This window comes from Myzus persicae, unplaced genomic scaffold (assembly GCF_001856785.1).
Source record: "Myzus persicae strain clone G006 unplaced genomic scaffold, MPER_G0061.0, whole genome shotgun sequence".
Classification (NCBI taxonomy): domain Eukaryota; kingdom Metazoa; phylum Arthropoda; class Insecta; order Hemiptera; family Aphididae; genus Myzus; species Myzus persicae.
This window is the reverse complement of record NW_019101352.1, coordinates 1,248,181-1,255,567: the sequence shown is the minus strand read 5'-3', so window position 1 is coordinate 1,255,567 and position 7,387 is coordinate 1,248,181.

Sequence of the window (7,387 nt, the reverse complement as noted above, 5' to 3'; positions counted from 1 at the left end):
CAATGATATGTCATGTGATTGTGTGAAACACTTTCCCCGCACGACATTACGCTGTGAACTACATGGTCTCTTACCGAAATCACTCCCATTTTTCCTTAAATAGGTATACATTCAAATTCCGTGTTTTTGAATCATTTTAACACCATATTTTCAAATTTCTGAGATTGTTAATATTACTTAAGCAATGTCCCATAGCGATATAAACCTCGATTTCCCCATTGAGAACTCCCTTTGATGTAAGAACCTACCTAATTCAAACTTAAAACTAGTAGTTTTTCAGTTCTTTAAATGTTTACACTAAGGATACTAGTCCTTAAAAATGAGCTTGCAAAAATATCGAATAGATATAGGTCATAAATAGGTAACCCCCCCCCCCCACCCAATGACTTATTTTCAAACTAGCACACCATAATTATGCAAGACTGTTCATTAATGAATTAAAAAGTTCAAGTAAAGTTAAAAAATTAAGTTACTACTTTGAACTAAGTCGCACAACGAGTTACTCTTTTTGAAAGTAATTTCTAACTTAATGTGTTCAAATTTTTCCACGTCATGAAGTAACTTATGAATTATTTTATTGTCACTTTAAAGTTATTATTTTCTCAAAACCACAGATTTAAAATATATTCTATTTTGTATTAATGGTTACACAATATATCAAACAGAATTGGAAAAAGAAAAATATAACTACTGGTTTTTGGTTACCATAAAATGGTATAAATTATATTTTATTTTGAAGTTGGGCATTACAAATACATAGTTTTGAATAAAAAAAAAAACGATTTCTTCGGATTATACTTTTTTTACTATTAAATTTAAGTTTAATATAAATAAGTTTACTTTACATATTACATAATGTATCATATTTTTTATTAATTCACAATAAAAAAACCACTGTAAAATTCTTAGAAGTTCAATGAAAAAAAAAAATGTATTCTTGAGCCTTATCTTGCAGAAATACAGGTGGCACTCCTTTTTCGGCTATCACCCACCAAACCACCCCACAGTCACTACCAGTCATACGACCGGCTAACTTAACTCGTCGCCTCTCTCCTCCAAATTTCGCTGTATTGATCGAAAAACTATTCGTCCCGGTCCAACAAAGCAACAGCTACATCGATTTATTTACTACACCCCTGACACTCTTACATACCTACATGCTTACTAAATTGTATTAATATTTCTATAATATATAAAATATACATTACGAGTATATTATACCAATATAGCTATAATCTATATATATATAAATAAAACTAGCTTAATTACCCGGCGTTGCCCGGAAACAAATTCGTGACAAATAAGATAACGCCATGTATTACCATTTACCGGGAGTAACCGAATTGGTTCCCGTTTGGCCGAATTAGTTCCCGTTTAAAAAAGGTATTTTCTTAGGTTGAGCCGAATTGGTTCCCGTTTGTGTACAGGTAATTTATAAAATATGAATGTACCTACACGGCTACACTCTATAATCTATAGTATAAATAGTATAATATACAGTAAGTATATGTATATCTAGTATCTATATAGTATAAGTCATCTAGTGATGACTATAGTTGACTTCTAAAACAACGATTTAAAATTGTATGTATTATATCATTTTTTATTTACCGTCTTAAATTCATAATTATCGATAAGACATAAAGTTAGGGTACTAAACTTAAAAAATAAAACTACGTTTTTTGAAAAGTAATTTCTATTATTTTGGAAAAATGCTACATAACTACCGATTAACCAATATTTCTTTATAAACTATATTATTAATTTTTCACCAGGGGCATATATGTATAAGTTTTTTTCTGAGCTTACACGGGATCTGGCAACATAAAATTGTCCGTGAGTGAATCATGGATCGCTGATGTCAATTCCTGCAACTTTCATTGTCTGTGCTTGTGCCTTATTAATTGATATAGCAAATCAAAGTTTAACGGGAAATTGGACACGTTTAAATTCGAAGGGGTACTCGTTTGTTATCATTGGTATTCTTGGGATACATACAATTTGACCACTCGCTGAGCCGGTAAGAATTTCAACTTCAATAAGGTTTTTTTTAAAGGTAATATTTTTAACCTCCTGAACAGCAAAAACCTGCAGGCTCTTTGGACCATTTCAATGCATGACAATAATTACATTTTAAATTCATATTTCCTATGATAACGTGAAATCATTTTTATAATCTATTAAATTATCATCAGTAAATGCCGACATTTCACGGCGACGCCATGGAACACGTCGTGCTTCAACTAAATTTTCGTTAATAGGAAAATCATGAATATTGTTAATAATATCTATCCATCTAATACATAAATGTGAAAATGAAAACCTTTGAGTGATATGTTCTCGGAAACTACTGAACCGATCGTTATGATTTTTTTTTTTTTTTAATTGAAGAGCTCATTGCGGAGAAGGTTTATAACATTTGATCGATTTGGTGATATAGAAGGGGAAGTTTGGGCGGCCACGTCTAGCTGCCGTCCGTTGCCGTACCGCGAACCTCACCCACTAAGTCTACATAACAGGTCATTATTTATGATAATTGATAACACCTTTGTTTTTAAAGTTAAAGAATCGATCAAATGCCATACACCTTCTCCGCAATGAGCTCTTCAATTAAAAAAAAAAATCATAACGATCGGTTCAGTAGTTTCCGACAACATATCACTCAAAGGTTTTCATTTTCACATTTATATATTAGATAATACGATACTATACATAATATAAAATAATAATATCTTTATACATAAACTATACTTAATCAATTTACATGAGGTTTTTCGTACAATTTTGATAATTTTTTTAAAGATTGACATAGTGCTAGTATTAGGACACGGCAGGGGCAACTCTATAATATAATAATATTAACTATAGTAGTGTCCATTAGTTGATAATCAATCATAAAAACCGTTATAATTATAAAATCAACTCACCCTACATTTTTCATTTTTATTGCTCCTTCCACGGCTCCACAGTTTGGTATTGGCGTTTGTTTTTATTCGTGAGAACGTTTTACAATGGAAAAATAGGTATTTCGTATATTAATTATATCTGAGGTTAAAATTTCCGTCACAATACCAAGTACTTGCCTCTGTTAATATGTTAAGTCCTTCATCCACAGCGAAAATTATAACTCGTTCCGCGTTCGTAGTTTAAGTCCATGTTGTCGTATAGTAAAAATTGTCTTCCTTCATACAATGACCAATAGCCTAAAATACAAATTAAATATTATCATTAATATTTCACATGATATCAATATACATACTATGTATATTAAATATTAATATTATAATACTTAATGATAATAGGTACTGTAACATTGTATAGCATTTTGAAGACATTTTTAACCAAAAAATTAACAATTACAAAAAAAAAACGAATATTTCCAATTACTATAAATAGTTTAAAAATAAGCGAAGTATACCTTCAATATCTTCTAAGGAAGTAGGTTTAAGAGGATTTAAACTGCTACGTTGCTTTTGAATAACACGTTTAACAGCACTTTCGTGAGGTATATTCATTAAAATTTCATGCAGAAGATCACTAACCGCCTCAGCAAAAATCTGATTTGGTTTATTGTATGATAATTTAGCACGATTTTTTATTTTGCATTTGAATTTTTCTACTTCCAATGTATTCTTATCACTGGCATGATTGTGTTGTAGTATTAATTTTGGATTTTGGATGTCTTTTGATGTACATAACACTGCATCACACTTGCATTTAATCTTTATGCTACATTTCCACCTTAAATTATTTCTTTGTTTATGTTGTATAGTGTACGAAAAACCCCCTTACACTATTTTATTTATATTATCACCCTTTGTTTTTAATTTAAACATTTCACTCATTTTCATAAGAGTTGAATTTTAAAACACTAATAAAAACGTTGAAATAGTACAAAATGTACGACTTACGGTTACAGCGTATACGTTACAACATTGACTGAGCATTTGGGAAAATAACCAAGTTAAATTCATTTTTTAAATGAAAAATAAGTAAAGATAAGGTGTAATAAATTTGTTATTTATGACTTTCCATTTTAAGCGATAATCTATAACAAAATATAATAATATATAGTTAGACTCCTATAATGGCTAATACTGAAAGATAATAGTAGGTAAAGATTAGGTGACCAACTTAATAAAATCGCCAAAAACGATAATATATATTAAATTTCAGACTTTTTTTCGTGGGGCTTTCATGACATCGGACTTTTGTTCGCCGGACTTTTAGGTGGAATACCCCTGACCCCTGTAATGGATAGTATTAAATTTGAATTCAATGATATGTCATTTTATACGAAAAACGATTCTGCAGAGCATAGACGGTATGCCAGTTTAGGATATTTTATACTGTTATAACTTATTATTAATATGGCCACCTGATATTATTATGAAATATATGCCAAATTAATATTATTCTCAAATTATCAGTGATGCTGGAAAAATATTAAGTATACCTATGTAAAATTGGGCTGTTTTGGAACCGAATTACAACAAAATGAAAAACGTTATTCTTTGTGTTAATATGCAATTTTGTCCAAATTTGAAGTTAAAAAGTCTGTCAAAAATAACTGTATTCTTATATTTTTTATTTTTCTTGGTTACGGAAAAAACTGCTTATATAGAACCTTGTTTTCAATTTTTAATCCTTAGCTATTATATTAATTTTTAACTATAAAATTATTTTCAATTTTATAAATATTGTCAAAATTTGAAATTTAAATGGTTATAAAAAAAATCGTGCATATGTATTTTTGATATTTTTTAACTGCTATTGTAACAAGTTATCAAGACTCAAGAGTCTTATATTACATTTTCATGATTTTTGACCCAACCAATACAATTTTATTGACATTTATAGAAAAAAAAAAAATTAAAATTGGAAATATCCGTTAACAGCTTAAAACAAGGCAAAATATTTTGAAAGTTTTTTCAAGTATATGAATTAATGAAATAAACATTTGGTGTAAAATATTTCAAGTGTCTACAGTAATTCGTTTTTGAATTACTACAAAATAAGAAAATCATTACTAGAGAAATCGAGTGAATATCCAATGTTGTAAAAATTTCAACTTCAAACGCTCATACAAATTTAATTTGACTTTCCGGTAGAAATTTTTTTTTGATAAAGGTAGACAAACTTGTAAGGATACTTGTGTTAAATTTTAAAATCTCAGATATAAAAAGAAAATTTTTTATGAATTTCTAACTAAATATAATTTACTAATTTTTGTGATTTTTACGAATTTTGAACAATTCAAAATTTAAACACTCAAAAAAAAAGTGTGGATTTACTCTTTTTTTAAATTTCCATTAACAATAACTCATAAGGAACCTTGTATTACATTTTCAAGATTTTTGACCGAGCAAAAGTTTTTTTATCGACTTGAGTTTAAATAAAACAAATAATCGAAAATTTAATATGTAGGTATATAAATAGTTTAACACAAATTAAAATATTTTCAAAATTGCACGGTGTATAGAAAATGCTCACACAAATATTCAGTAAAAATTGCATGTATCTGCGGTTGTTTTTTCTAGAGTTGCACTTACACTAAAAACCGAAATCGATTTTTTCAAAAAATGATTTTGTATTAAAATTTCCTGTTTCTCTTAATTTATTGTTTGTTTTTCCTATTGCTTTTGAAAACTATTGGGAATTTTACATTTTGACCTGCCGAATGCACCAACTAGATTCCAACCAGAAACGGTGCTATTTAAGATAATCGTTGCACTTATACTACAATAAATCGTGATGACAGACACAAAAAATAAAAAATAAATAAATAAATATAAAAACACACGTCATTGTAAAATCAATACATTCATCGCTCCTCTCAGAATCTAAAACCAATAAATATTATTAAATAATCAAAAATACCCAGAATCCTTAAATTACAGTTAAATTAGTAGTATAAAATATTGTTATGAATTACAAAATTTGAATAATTTTTTTCAAGTTTTCTTGATTTGATTGTCTTGAGTACTGTCGCATTCGCATACTTTACATGACGCTGAGGGAAAATTGATATCAATATTGTCGCTATAACGGATCATATTTGCGAGAGGTCGTAAACACCGAAAATGCTTCAACTTCGACGAGCACTAAGTACCTAGTGCACTATGGCACCAAGCTATAACAGCGAATAAAAAATAATGCGGACTTTATGTTCTGCGCATGGGAAAGTGAATGATTCAAATTTATTGAATTACCCTTCTACAATATCATCAAATATAGTTCAACTTTCACCATACTTTTGAAATTCGTCTTCTTTTACGCTCATAAAAATTATACGAGTAAGTATATACTTAGTAATTTTGTTGTCTAAGCCATCCTTTACTTTCGATGTTTGTGAAGTGAACCTCTGCTCAGTTATTCTGTTGTGATGAAAAAAATAATTTAAATTTTGAATTTTGAGCAAGTTGTCCTTTTTTTATTTGGTGACTTAAATACGTTACTAGGTACAGTAGAAACTCGATTTACCGTCAGTTTCTGTTATCCGTCATCGGTCACCGTCAAAAAAAAAGTTTATGTGTAAAGCGATAGCGATAAAATCGTCACGGTACCTAACGCGACGACTATCATACGATATTACGATTCATACGTATAAAAATAGTGAATAGTGATGATAAAATGATGATCAAATTATTTTTAATGTCACTACCGTTGACGAAGAAGTTGATGACGACGTCGAAGATTCAGTGCTTGACTTAAAACCATCAACTAGCCACAGAAGTAGAAGCAATGTTATCAAAATGCATTGATTGGTTTGAGGTACAAGAGGAGGCAAGTGCAATGCAGGTCTTACTTCTTCGTAAAATACGAAACATGGCCGCTCAAAAAGCTCGTGAATCAAAAAAACAGAAGATGACGAATTATTTTGTTTAATATTTTTTAGAATGGTATTCTTTATGTTATTACACACGTATTATGTATCATTATTAATTTATTATTATTCTATTATTATTATATTTATTATTTTTGTCTGGAAATTACGTTGTAAAATATATAGGTTTATTGAAAAATTGTTTTGTATTATTGTATTTCTGTTAACCGTCTATTTGATTAACCGTCATTGTCCCGGTCCCGCCATTCATGATTAATCGAGTTTCTACTGTAAATAATATTTTAAACAATCAACAATAGGAGCTAATAAATCATTAATATGTTTCATTATGCAACGGCGAATTCCCATTCACCTTAATGCATAATACTGTTACATTTTGTTATAAGTTTTCAAACTTAAGCTCTTTATATCCGACATTTTTATAAGATTCATTGACATTTAAATATTATATTTATATGTCTAGGATAAGATTTTTTCCAATGGAGTATGCCGTATGGTAGTGTGGCGTAACGATTATTTTACTACACCGAGATAAGATTT